General features: G+C 40.1%; 1 non-coding gene across 1 annotated transcript; it reads left to right on the top strand.

The window, feature by feature from the left end:
• The first annotated feature begins 8659 nt into the window (after positions 1 to 8659).
• LOC113755874 lies at positions 8660 to 8766 on the top strand. Its single transcript, XR_003465778.1, has one exon. It is a non-coding gene; the product is annotated as a small nucleolar RNA R71 (small nucleolar RNA).
• The last annotated feature ends 6239 nt before the right edge of the window (positions 8767 to 15005 follow it).

Here is a 15005-nt window from a genome sequence, read left to right as displayed (position 1 = left end):
AAGTAAAAACGTCTGGGAGTTAGGCTTTGTCTAAGGGTCCTGATCCCATGCATCTGGTTCACGTGGACCCAACTTCTTAACTGGCCCTGCTGCTACCAATCCCGCGAGTCCGTCTTTTTCTCTTCTTTGCTTTGTTTTCTCCCAAATTAGCCAAAGCCCCAAATACAAAGGTCCACCACCGTGGCTTTCTCCTTAGTTTCCTAATGGAAAAATACTACCAAATAGAACTAGTTTCCTAAATAGCAAAATAAACCACAAAAGAAAGTATTTCAAGTTTCCTAATTCAACAATAAGACTAGTAATTAGAATTTAAGTCCTCCAAATCTTCCTCTAAAGCTGCCCAGAGTTTGAATCGAACTTGGAAATCGATCCCGAACGTGCCACCATCAAATTAATTGGAAGATTGCCCCTTTTTGTCACGTTTTGCTCTTTTTCCTACAATTTAGCACCATTAACCAAATATAAGTAGAATCCATCAATTAACGCAATATTTGGCTGAAATCAAGGGAAGAATAATTATAGATTTAGCGACAAATAATGACTAATTCAATTTCCCCCAACCTAAACCAATGCTTGTCACTCAAAGGCATATGAGAACAACCAAATCAAATAATCAAATTTAAAACAATGATTTATTCATAATCTTCTATATGCCAAAATACAATTAAAACACATGTTAAGTATTAGTGGCAATTTTCAAGAAATATCTCTCCAACTAGCTTTCAAGATCAAAGATTCTTTCAATTTATGACTAACTAATCTAAGAATATAAAATATTCAACCAGCATCCATAAGCAAATGGTTCAACTATTAAGCAAAATCTCAACATTAAAATTCAGGGATCAGCGGGTTAACAATTCATTCAAACACTTCCATAGCACATTTATTTTTTTTTCTAGAATATCCCCACACATGAATGATGATTTTTTTTTTTTTAAGGGGGAACGCTTAGTTTTTAGCCATTCAAGCGTTTTGACGCGAACTCCGACATTGGCCATATGAAGGAGCCCGGTTACTCAGCCATCATCGCTTAAAAACCACATACTCATAGCTATCGTCGCTTTTTGACGCGAAAGTCGACATTTGTGGTGAAGACTCCCGGTTACTAGGCAACGATACTAGCGGAGTACAGCCTAATACTATTCAAATAAACATCAAAAATGAAATTAAGGATCACATAAGCCCGCTTCATTTCTTAAACATGGAGAACTAAAATTAATAGTTGAACCAATTTGCACAAAAAAATGCTAGACAAATATTTACAATACTTAGAAAAGTTAACCAAAAAGTGCCAAAGTCACAAAGTTTCAAATATTCACCAAAGAGATACCCTTAAACTTAACCATGTCATACTTAACACCTTAGAGTATAAAATCTTGGCAGTAGAAAAATTTGAGACATCTAACCATCGTTTATCAGGAATAATCACAAATATGCACAAAGATAGGCAAGAATTAGATAAAATTCAACTAAGTCAAACAAAAAATTCCAACAAAAATGCCTATACTTGCACTTTTTCAATAAAACACCGATATACTACTCCCCCACACCTAAACCTTACATTGCCCTCAATGTAAGCAAAGAAAGAGCAAAACAGAGATATTGAGGCAACGATACTTCCCTTAAAACAGAGGAGGGCAGAACTGAACTACGGCTGTGGAGGGAAAGGCGGGCGGAAACCCACGGGATGGAGATACTGTGCTAAATTCTGGGCCATCCCGCCCATTTGACGCTCCATCCGCTCCATACGAGTGTCCATGTGCTGCATCTGGAGCCGATGGGCTGCAAGCTGGCTATCGGCGGACGAAGACGGTGGAGGTGCCGCAGAGAACAGTCCGGGGTCCTCCCGGCCCAGTCGAGGGGACAGATCCACTCAAGAGGACTGTGGGCTGTGGGGTAGAGATGGAAGGTTTGCTCTTGCCTTTGTTCTTGGGTTTGGTCATTGGATATCAGTGGACAAGACAAAGGCAAAGTAATGGTGTTTAAAATATGTCAACAAACAACCAACAAGGCAAATGATCCCCAGTCACAGCTCCCAATCACAAACAAGTGCAGAAACGGATAATAAACTCACCCCAAAAACTAATTAAACCTGTGAACGACAAAATTTTTTGCCAAATACTACCAATTCAACCCAAAAATCAATTAATTAGATAAACATAGCAAAATTCCCCCCAAAACTAATTAAACAGGCAACTAGAGTAAAAAACTTTCCCCAAATATCACTGGTTGGGCACAACGTTAACCAAATAATCAACAATCAATCCACATATATGTCACAGCACCCAAACAAGCACAAATTTTCTGTCCTCAGCTAGCAAATAAAAAATCTGGCCTCAGCTAAGAAATTAAAATCTGGCATCAGCTAATAAAAGCTAGTAATCTGGCCTCAGCTACTTAGAGACAGAAAAATAAAGAAAGAAATCACCGGAGTGTTTGACTGGCCGTGGGTGAAATGGAAGGCAGGGGTGGAGATCGAGCAGTGCGCGTGCGAAGGCAAGCAAGCGGAGGTCGCGCGCTGTGGACGCTGCTGCGGATGAGTTGCTGCGCTCGGTTGCTGGGCTAGGCTACAGGCGAGGCGTGCTGGTGGATGACTGCGCGGGGATGCGCGCGCGGGCTGCTGATGGGCGCGAGGCGCGGCTGGACAGCGGCTCGATGGACGGCGGCGGCAGCGCGATGGGCGGCGGCTAAGGAGAAAGGGAGGAAGAAAAAGGAGAAAAAGAAAGAAAAGGAAGAAGAAAGAAAAGAAAGAAGAAGAAAAAGAGAGAAAGAGGGGAAGTAGGGCTACGGGTCCTTGAAAATTCTTTCCTTTCTTCCTTTTGTCGTTCAGGGGCAATTTGGTCTTTTCAAAAAAAAAATTTTTTTTCAAAGAATCTCTAACTTAGGCATGGGCATGCCTAACCGCTCCCTAGTCTTTTGACCATCCGGCGAAAATTCTCGATCCATTAGCGTGACCACCTAGCGTGGGCACGTCTAACTGCTATAGAGTCCGCAGATCTTGAACGAAAATTTCTTTCCCTCAGGCGTGACCACCCAGCGTGGGCACGTCTAACTGCTATAGAGTCCGCAGATCCTGAACGAAAATTTCTTTCCCTCAGGCGTGACCACCTGGTGTGGGCACGTCTAACTGCTATAGAGTCCGCAGATTCTGAACGAAAATTTCCTTCCCTCAGGCGTGACCACCTGGCGTGGGCACGTCTAACTGCTAATTCCCTGCCACCAAACATCAAACTATTAATTGACACTAACACTTAACTAAAACTCCGAAAACATGAAAACTGAAACAAATAGTCTTGGGTTGCCTCCCAAGTAGCGCCTTTCTTTAATGTCTTTGGCTAGACATTGCTATGTTTATTCATGGAGGATAAAATCTTGTGGCTCGTTTCAGTGCTTCATCTTCTATGTAATCCTGATAGCCCTCGTAAATAGAGTAATTCTTGAGCACACGAGCTACGGGCTTCCATGGACTAGTAAATGGCGCCAAACAACCAAGATAATTTAAATTCTCATTCACTCCTCCATCACAAGCATTTGCTGGTTTGAGATATTTTGCCATCGTGACTCTTAAATTGTTCCTGTCATGAAACTCAAAATTTTCTGGTATAATAAAATCAATCTCACTAACAGGAATTAAAGAATAAGAGTCAGGAAAATATTGATCAAGGAATGGAGGAGATGTCACCGCATTTGGAGATTGTTCACTGGATTCATTCACTTGAACCATTTGATGTTGGGGTCTCAATTCTTGTGCTTCAACTTTCTTTTCATCTGCATCTTTAGATTCTTCTTCTTGAGACTCTTGCAATACCATGTCATTCGTCAGGATAATTGCACTCTCATCTTCCTCATGGTCGATAATAGTTTGTGAGGGCAATTCTTCATTCATTCGAGAAGCCAATGGCGTTATCCTAAATGTCAATTGATCCATTTGATCTGCTAGGTTACGCCTGCTCACTTGTGTCTCTTGATGAAAATCTATTATCTCCTGTTGAAGTTGATGTGTCTCCTGTTGAATTTGATATGTGTTAGTAGCTATTAATTCAACTATTTCTTCAAGAGACATACCTGACATAGATGATGATTCTTGAGACTCATACTGCTGAAAATTCATTGGCCCTGTTGTATAATTATAATTGGAGTTATCCCACCATCCTTGATCATACCCGTTTGGATTAGGGTTATACCACGTTTGAGACCATGGTGAAAAATCTCCATAATTATTAAGTGGGACACTCAGATTATCTTGATATTCGGGGCACATACCGGTCGAATGATCCCTGGCATAACAAATTTCACATGTTGCAGCAGCCATTCTTTCTCTAATAGAGCTTAGTGCCTCTAAATATGCAAACTTAGAAAAAAAATCAGTCTCATTGCCTTCCTCGGAAACAAAATCCAGTAAATCACCAAAATACGGAGTGTTAGAAGCCATAAACTATATAATAATAAAAAATATATAAGAGAAAAATAAATAAATAAAAATAAAAACAAGATGAACTCAAAAAAAACAAATTAATCTGGCACCAGTCCCCGGCAACGGCGCCAAAAATTGACAGGTGCCGAACCTGTGCAATAATAAATACCTACTCGAGAAAAATACAGATTTTGTATATAGCGGTGAGTAGGGTCGAATCCACAGGGACTGGAGATAATTCGTTTCTTTTAGAGTCCAAAGTATGGGGGGTTTTTGGATTAAATACTAACTAAATAAATTAACTGCAGAAAATAATTGATTAAGAGAAATAATTAAGAGAAACTTTAGCCAAGGGTACACTTCAGAAATGGTTCATGCACTGATCATCGATTCACAGATAATTCCACATTTATTAATAGATTAGTTATAGTTGTCATGCACGCGATAAACAACCAACCCTTCCTTAATTTATCGATAGCTAAGGTACGACCGTTAGCTATTTCTCTAACCTAAAAACAACCCTAGGTACGACCGTAGGATTTAATTTCTAGATTGCATTAAGAATTAGAAAGGCCCAATCCTAACTAACAAACACGCTAAGAGGGTTTGTTTAAACTAGATCGTATGTTCCCCTGACATAAACCCAATTATGCCAGTTGCTACTAAGACAGAGATAACGAACAATTACGGATTCAATTACCCCTATTTAGCAAAATAGCCTATATGAATAATTAATTATTGCGCACTAACCAATCATACACAAGGCTATAGCAATTAAAAACAGGAAACATATAAATACCAATAAATGAAGAAAATAATTAAAATAATTTAGATCTCACAGTAATTGCCGAACCAAATCTTCAATTGTCCATTGACCAGAATTAAGAAGCTAGTTCTCCATTAATGGAGAACCAGCCGTGCGAAAATAAAACAATCCCAGCTTTTCTAATGTTTTCTCCCTTCCCAAAAGTCGGCTGCGGAGAGAAAGTCAAAAGGAAAAAAAGGCGTCTGACAGGGAGAAAGAAAACTAAAAGCTAATCGCCCCAGACGTGAATCTGGCTTTTCCTTTTTATATTCTCCAAGTAGCGCCGCCAGCAGAGAAGTAAAAACGTCTGGGAGTTAGGCTTTGTCTAAGGGTCCTGATCCCATGCATCTGGTTCACGTGGACCCAACTTCTTAACTGGCCCTGCTGCTACCAATCCCGCGAGTCCGTCTTTTTCTCTTCTTTGCTTTGTTTTCTCCCAAATTAGCCAAAGCCCCAAATACAAAGGTCCACCACCGTGGCTTTCTCCTTAGTTTCCTAATGGAAAAATACTACCAAATAGAACTAGTTTCCTAAATAGCAAAATAAACCACAAAAGAAAGTATTTCAAGTTTCCTAATTCAACAATAAGACTAGTAATTAGAATTTAAGTCCTCCAAATCTTCCTCTAAAGCTGCCCAGAGTTTGAATCGAACTTGGAAATCGATCCCGAACGTGCCACCATCAAATTAATTGGAAGATTGCCCCTTTTTGTCACGTTTTGCTCTTTTTCCTACAATTTAGCACCATTAACCAAATATAAGTAGAATCCATCAATTAACGCAATATTTGGCTGAAATCAAGGGAAGAATAATTATAGATTTAGCGACAAATAATGACCTATCATCCGCCGTTCACAAGCCACAGGATATCGCCGCTTGTCGGCTGCCCTGGTGAAGTCCAAATGACCCCTAAAATGTGCAGGATCGGAGATATGGACGCCTCTTTGTCGCCCAAGACGAGCCCTCCTCCCAGAGGAGAAAAGGTCGTGCGAGGGGTTAGAGGCGGGAATGGAGTGCTGGGGTGGAGGAGGTTGAGAGGTCCTAGGGGTCCTAGACCTAGAAGAGGAAGATCGTGGTTTGACCATGGTAGCCAGCAGGTGACCCAATCAATAGAAAACATAATTCAAGCACCCACAGGTTATAAAAAATTACCCCAACAAGACAGCAAATGTAACCAACAAACACTGGAGGTCAAAAATGCAACAAAAGTCTCTACCGTCACCCCTACCTTCTTCGGAATCACCTGTACCGGACTCACCCAGGGGCTATCTGAGATTGCAAAGATTATCCCCACTTCCAGCAATTTCAAGATTTCTTTCTTCACTACCTCCATCATGAGGGGATTCAGTCTCCTTTGAGCCTGCCGGATAGGTTTAGCCCCATCCTCGAGTCGAATCCGATGCATACATACCGCGGGGCTAATTCCCTTGATGTCGGCGATGGTCCATCCTATTGCCTGCTTATGGTCCCTCAAAACCCGGATCAACTTGTCCTCTTGAAGTGTTGATAAACTCGCGGAGATGATCACTGGGAGTGTCTCCCCCTCACCCAATTACGCATACTTTAGGTGTTTTGGCAACAGTTTCAACTCTACGACAGGTGCCTGTACCACAGATGGAAGTAGCCTTTGGTGAGGTTCGGGAACGAAAACTGGAGAGACTTCATACCTTTTTGTTGTGGTTGGCAATGAGTGCAATGCCCCTATTGTGCATTTTAGCTCTTCACCCCACTCCACCTCAGGAGTTGTCTTCAACTCGAGGTGCTTGGTTAAAGCAACCTCCAACTTATCCCTGCCAACAGTTTCAAACACTTCCTGCAGTGCAGGGTCAATAGCACTCACAGAGAAAACTGAGCTAAAGTTGGAGTTTGAGAGATATTTCATAATATCAAAAATATTAAAATGGACAATTTTCCCATCAAATTCCATGGACAAGGTACCCTTATTAACATCAATTTTTGTTTGTGTTGTGCTCATAAAGGGTCTACCTAATAACAAAGGTGAGGGATCGGGTGAGTGATCATCATCCATATCAAGTACATAAAAATCAGTTGGAAACATCAAATCATTAACTTTAACCAACACATCTTCAACCAACCCATCAGGATATGCATTAGTTCGGTCAGCTAATTGAATGATTATCCCAGTCCCTTTTAATGGACCTAGTTTCAGAGAAGTATAGATAGATTTAGGCATGACATTAATTGATGCTCCCAGATCCAACATGGCCCTTCTAATCACAGTGTTGCCTATCTTACAGGGAGTAGTAAACATACCTGGGTCCCCGCACTTTGGTGGAAGCTTTCTCTGCAAAACCGCAGACATATTTTTTCCAACAATAACCCTTTCATCTCCCCTCAACCGCTTTCGGTTGACACACAAGTCCCTTAGGAACTTGGCATATTTTGGTACTTGTTTGATTGCGTCTAAGAGGGGGATATTTATCTCTACTTTGCGAAACACCTCCAAGATTTCCTTCTTCTTATCCTGCTTCTTCGATTTTTCCAACCTGCTAGGAAAAGGAGGCGGGTTAGTTTTAACTGTAATTATTGGGTCCGGAAGTACCTTTGGATCTGCACCATTGCTGTCCTCTCTCTCAAGCTCATTTTCGATCTTTTTCTCATCCTTATCCTTAGGGATCACAGGTCCAGACCCCTGAATTTCCTTCCCGCTTCTTAGGGTCATTGCGCTCACGTTCTTCGGATTTAATTCAGGTTGAGACGGCAATTTACCTGGGCTTGGGACTCCAAACGGTTGATTGTTGTGGCCATTTGACTCATCTGAGTTCTTATGTCCTGCATTTCGGAGTTAGTCCTTTGCTGATTTTGCGTGATGGTCGCCATTAATTGTTTCATCATCTCCTCCAGAGATGGACCAGAGCTTGGGGGCGGAGGTGGTCGGGGTTGGTACTGCTATTGGTACCCTGGTTGCTTATTTGGCACGAAATTAGACTGCATGTTCGGTACAAAGTTGGACTGCCTATTTCCTCCATAACTGAAATTCGGTGGTCCTTCCAGCCAGGATTGTACGTATTCGAGTACGGGTCATAAGGCCTTCTTGGCGCGGGCACGTGACCAGCCATATTCACTTGCTCTGCACTTTCTTCCTGAATCACTGGGCACATGTCTGTAGAATGACCCATACCAGTGCAAATCCCACACACCTTGGCCTGAAACGCATTTCCTACAGCCAATTGCCTAACAAAAGAAGTCAACTCAGTTAGCTGCTGCCGGATAGAGGATGTCTCTACCTCGTTCACTTTGCGTATCGGGGCATCCTCCCTCGTACCAAATTGCTGCGAGTTCTCCGCCATTCCTTCAATTAGCTCCCATGCTTCCCGAGGGGTTTTGTTCACTAATGCCCCTCCACTTGCAGCATCAATTATGCTCCTGTCTCTGAAAAGGAGCCTCTCGTAAAAATACTGTATGAGCAACTGCTCACTTATCTGGTGCTGGGGGCACTTGATGCACAACTTCTTGAACCGTTCCCAATACTCATAGAGTGACTCCCCTGGGTGCTGCTTGATCCCGCAAATTTCTTTCCTTAAGCTTGCAGCCCTGGACGCAGGAAAATATTTATTTAAAAATTTTTTCTTTAATTGGTCCCACGTGGTGATGCTACCTGGTAGCAGGTAGTACAGCCAGTCCTTTGCATAATCCTTCAAAGAAAAGGGGAATGCCCTCATTTTTATTTGCTTTTCTGTGATTCCCGGGGGTTTCATACTATTGCACACGACATCAAACTCCTGTAGATGCTTATACGGCTCTTCACCTGGTAAACCATGAAAATAGGGTAAAAGATGAATCAGACCAGATTTTAGTTGAAATGGAGTGTTATCATTTAAAGTGGGGAAGGTAATGCATAAAGGCTGCTGATTTAAATCAGGTGCAGCCAACTCTCTTAATGTTCGTGCATTAGCCATGGTGCCTTCCTCCTGGTCAGAGTCACTCGAAGTGTCACCAAACGAATCTGTTGGTTCAACTTCTGGCTCAGGTCTCTGAGATGCAGTACTGGAGTGCTCCTCTCTAAGCTGTCTGGTCTCTTTTCTTGTCCTACGCGCAGTCTTCTCTACCTCAGGGTCGAAAATTAATTCCCCTGTACGAGAAGAACAAGGCATACACTTGAAAAGCACCAGAAAGTTAGATCAAAAATGAATTTAAAAAGAAACAAATAATAACGCCAGTCCCAGGCAACGGCGCCAAAAATTGATAGGTCGTCGAGCCTGTGCAATAATAATAATAGAATCCTAAATACCACTAAAAGTAGTCAATGGTTAATCCTAGGTACTGGAGCAGGGACTCTAGGTGTGCAATGGGTTACTTGATTCACCCTATTCCCGAAAAGTTTGCTTAACCCGATATACCAGAATTAATTAGGCGACAAAAATTACTGAAAAGTAGACAGCGGCAAGTAGGGTCGTCTCCTCAGGGACTGGGGATATTTGTCTCTTCTAAATTGTAATTAGAAAGGGGGGATTTCACCGGAATGAAACTAAAAACAATTAAACAATTCAAGTAAAAATGAATAATTAACTAGCACGAATATAGCAGGAAGTAAATCGAGAATAAATAAATTCTAGCCAAGAATACAACTACTCAGACACAGTCCATTTATCCGATCATTGATGCAAGAAAGGTTCACTTAATTTATTAATAGGCTAGTTATAGTCGCCGATGAACTCTAACGACCAATTTTTCCTTAATTTATTGATAATCAAGGTACGACCATTGATCACCCCTAATCAGAAAATACTCCTAGGTACGACCGTAGGAATTAATTTTTGAATTGTATTAATAACTAGAAAAACCTAGCCCAAATCAATAACACGCTACGAGGGTTATTTAAATTAGATTGCACGTCCCCCTAATGTGTAAACACACCAGTTGCCACTAATATTAATCAATCAAACAATTACGGATTTGATTGACTAAATTGGTACGAGATTAATAAATCACATTGAACATCGGGCCCTTGACATCCAATTAATAAAATAATCCCAAGAAAATTCAAGCAGACAACGTGCAAATATTAATAAATTGAGGAACGTGTGAAAATTAATTAGATCTCATAGATTTTCGGGACCGCGCCGTCGAGTTGACCCTTGACTAGATGGAAGGATTAGCCACGCCGCATAATTAAATCACCACACGAAGTAATGGATTGCAAAGGCTTGCGTTTTTTTACTAGAAAGTAAGGAATAAAAGATGTTTTTTCCGTTGGGAAATATTGTCGAACACCTGGCGTGTGTCAGAGGCCAGTCTGAGGAGAGAAAAGAAAGAAAACTAAAAACTAAACTAAAAGCTAAAAACTCCCCCTCTAATACGTTTCTTCTTGTCTACTTAAAAACCAAAAGAAAGAACCTAATCTTCTCTCCAGTGGTCCCCACCCAATTGGTAGTCAAAGCTACCCAAAAGAAAGGCCTGCCGATTTGCTCAAGTCTCTGTACGTTACTTTCCTTTCTTTGGCCAATTGACTAGTGCTCCTTATTCCGTGGGCCCCCACCGAATTGAGAAGATGAATTACCAAGGATAGGCCCTGCCGAATTGACTCTTGTCTCCTATTGCTAGTGGGACCTCTGCGTACCAGTCTTCTCCTCATCAGGAAAAGGGTAAGAAATTAGTTTTTGTTCCTTTCTTGTGGGCTGCGTTGATAGAGCTTTTTAGAAATCTCCCATGTGTGAAGTAATATGCTCTAGAAGGTCCCTCCTTTTGGTAATTTTCTGCTTCACTCCTGAAATTGATTCCAAATACCAAATATAAGTAAATATCAGCAATTAACACAATATTTGTCAGGGATAAAAGGGGAAATTAATAATAAAATTACTAACAAATTATACCCTATCATTAAATTATATTTGAAATTGTATGTATTTTTGGAGTTGTTTTGAAGTTTGTTATTGTAAACTCTACAAAGAAAAATAGTTTGTAGGAAAACAACAAATCCAAGCAGAGTTTTCCAGCTTGAGCACCTCAAGGTTGGGTAACTTGGAAACACTGGTCATTTCCTCCCACGGAAGATTGCTCGTGCTTAGAGCCAATTTCCTGAGATTAGACCGGGAAGCATCCTAACTTATAGTCCTTGCTTTTCTGATTTCCCTGTGGAAGGATAGTGAAGTGTTTCAAGTTGATGGAAGTAGGCCAGACCGTTTATACACTCAGCATGATCGATCCCTATAGTGGTCTTCTTTGGTTTCACATATTCCTAGCTAGTTCTATAAGATAGGCATCATGGCAAAAGCATCCCTCCTGCAACAGAGAAACTGTTCTGTGGATAATGTTTTTAGGTTTGACGAAGACAATGGCTGGCGGTAATTATTGCTTGCAGCATCAGTAAGATAGCTTAGAAAAGCAACCATAGTTATATGGAGATGCCTGGAGTTTGGCATACTCCAATATCTCACTGTTAGAGTTGGGATATCCCGTCTTCCCTCAACGGCCATGGAGCGTTGATGATCAAATTTTGGAGATTCTAGAGCCTGGGTAGTGAGACAGGAAGCTTGTAAGTAACATTGAGTGCAAGATACCTCATTTTTAATCTAACTATTTGACCAGGGAAAGAATCAAAGTGCAGAAAAAATGTCCAGTACTCTGAAGGGATTGGAGTTTCAAATAAGAGAAAAATATATCTGGCACAAAACGTGAACCCATAGTAAAACATAAAAAGGATTGAAGACATCGATATGGATGCGCTAAGTAGACATCAGAGCACCAGAGTTCAAGTGCAAAACGAGATGATGTAGATTATCTTTTGCTGGAAAACTTTGGTCATCTCTATTTATTACATTCACGATGTTCTCTTTTTGAGCTTCCTTTGGGCATAATTTTGGCAAGAGATCGTGTAGTTTTCAACATTTGATTTTGCCAACAGCACTTCTCTTTCCAGCCAAAACTACTGCTAATAAGTGTTGAATTTGTTTTTGTATCCCATATAGAAAGTTTGCAAAGAAATATCTCCTCTTGGTGGTTATAAATATAGTGGATCTAATTGAGTTTAATTGTGCTAAGAGCACCAATCCAAGTGCTGTGTGCATCAGTTCAAGAGAGTTTTAGGAGGCCCACGTCCCAATCTAAGAGAGGAGTCTTGGTTAGGCATTAAACCAAAAAAAGCAAGTCATGGGCCTTTGGACCATTAAATATTTAGTACTATTTAGACTCTTTTGTATTTTCAGTTTTAGGTGCCTTTTAAGTTTAGAAATTATTTCCTAGGTTTTGCCCTTCGCTCATGCATGTAGGTCAGTTTGACCGAACTACATAAATTTTGTGTTTCTCTATTTGATTTGTTTGTTCTATTATTGTCATTATTAAGTTGCCAAGAGTTCTATTATTCTCGTTGGTCAATTTCCTGGGACTAGATCTAACAAATTGGTATCAGAGTTTCAAGTTTTGGGTCATGGTCAGATTTTGGGTTCTTGTGACAATAACAAGTAGAAAAAAATTTTCGTTGGAGTTCAGTTGGGTTTTTTAGAAGAGTTATTTGGCTTGTTAGAACTCGTTGAGAGTTTTGAGAAGAAGGTGGAACAAGATTACTATGTGGTTTTTAATCCATTGGAATCAACCTTTTATGAGATTTGACTCGTTGGGACCTGTTGAGCCTTTTGCATCTTGGTTCGTTGGTAGGTTGTTGGGGTTTATTGGGACTTTGGTGATTCGTTGAGATTCATTGGGACTTTTATGGAGAAGGTGGAGTTTGTTTGCTATTCATCTGCTATTTGTCGATGTTGGATATACGTCAAGGTGGAGATTTGTTGAATTTGTCATTGTATCTCACATGGAAAGTTTGCAAGGAAATATCTTTTCTTGGTGGTTTTAAATATAGTGGACTTAAGTGAATTTAATTGTGTTAAGGGCACTAATCCAAGTACCGTGTACACCAGTCCAAGAGAGTTTTAGAGGACCCACACCCCTGTCGAAGAGAGGAGTTTTGGTTAGGCATCAACCCAAAAGAGCAAATCATGGACCTTTGGCCTATTAAGCATTTAGTACTATTTAGACACTTTTATGTTTTCAGTTTTAGATGCCTTTTGATTTTAGGAATTATTTCCTAGGTTTTGTATTTTCTCTTTTGTACTCTCTTTTTGTTATAGTTCTGTTATAGTAGTAAATCTTTTATCCTTTCACCCGTAGACGTAGATCGGTCAAAATTGTGTGTTTTTCTGTTTGATTTATTTGTTCTATTATTATCATTATTGAATTGTCAAGAATTCTATTATTCTTGTTGGTCAATTTCCTGGAATCAGACATAACAATAAGATCTTCCAAGTATTCCTCTTCCATCTCCTCAATGTTACTTGAAGAACTAGCATCCAAGTAGCTCTCAGCAATCCATAAACAAATTAACTTCCGAATTTCAATCACACAATCTTCAGGAAAGGTCCACCACGTATAGGAAAAATGCTTTTAGGTGATGAGGTAAGTTGTTGTAACGCTGAGCAAGTATATCCAAACATTGTTCTGGATTACCGAATACAACAGAACTCATGCTAGCTCCAACATCTTTTCAGCAGTCAGCTGTTATCTCTGTTCTGGAGAGAGTACTTGCAAAAACTACAACTGCATGGGGTAATCCATGGCATTTTCTTTCTATTTACTTTCCAAAGTCCATCAATTCTAGAGGGCAAGTTTCGAGTCCAAAAACATGTTTTTCCAACAGTTCCCAGCATCGCTCCATATCCAAAAGACACATGCAATGAGGATGGTTCTTTGGACTCATGTAGGAATTCCTAAGTTCATGAATTGGCTGGTCAAGACTATTCGACTGCCATTTTTGTCATCTGGAACACACATTTGGACACAATCCCAGGCCTCATTACTCCATATATCATCCATAACAACCAGAAACTTTTTACCTCTTAGACATCTATACAAGCCTTAAGCTAAATCTTCATTACTCTTTTCCGCTGCTTCTTGTCGTGAACTGCATCAGAGGGATTGGAAACACAGCGCGAAAGACTAAGCAACAAATTTCTCAATTGGTATGCTTGAGATACCGTTACCCATGCTCAACAATGAAAGTGATTATGGTGATTGAAGACTTGTTTAGCAAGTGTAGTTTTAATGAAGAACAATCTTCTAGGCCGAAGACTGAAAAACTTTCATAGTCACTTTTGTAATCATATCCACACATACTTAGCAATGGTTCAATCGCCCTCAGAAGAACCACGCCTTCAGCCAAGAAAATCAACCCATCAACAATTTTAGTTCTCCCTGAATGCTTCTTTAAATGGGCTCAGCAACCCCATGCAGAATTTGTTTGCTTTGAAAAATGTGTGATTGATGATAATGAAGGTGAAAATATTGACGTCGTTTTATTTTGATTTCTCATTGTTGGTAAGATCCAATTTGAACTGAATTTTCCATTAGGTCAAGAACCACTCTGAAGTTCAATCTCAAGAACACAGATTCGCAAGTAAATTATCAAGTCGATCTCCTGCTAAATAAAAAGTTTTTTTTGTTTAGACTTTTTTAATCAAGGAATCAAACTGAGATTCTTGCACTATCTTTTATAACCACAATTTAGAATTTTTCTAGTTGAAAGACCAAATTCAAATTTTAACATAAACGTTGAGAGACCAAATTGATATACCAACATGCATTGGAGGATCGAAATGCCGTTAATCCTTATTAACTAAAAGGGATACACCCTCCAAAAAAAAAAAAAAAAAAAAAAAAACCAAAGGGATACTTCTAAATTCTCAATGCCAAACTATGAAGTTTGCAATTGCTCCTACCAAACTATTCAGTCTTCCTTTCATACGAAATCCTAAGCTCTAGCCTTAATTTAGGCCATCTA

Source organism: Coffea eugenioides, unplaced genomic scaffold (genome assembly GCF_003713205.1).
Source record: "Coffea eugenioides isolate CCC68of unplaced genomic scaffold, Ceug_1.0 ScVebR1_1802;HRSCAF=2724, whole genome shotgun sequence".
Lineage (NCBI taxonomy): Eukaryota > Viridiplantae > Streptophyta > Magnoliopsida > Gentianales > Rubiaceae > Coffea > Coffea eugenioides.
This window is presented reverse-complemented; position numbering and strand designations above follow the sequence as displayed.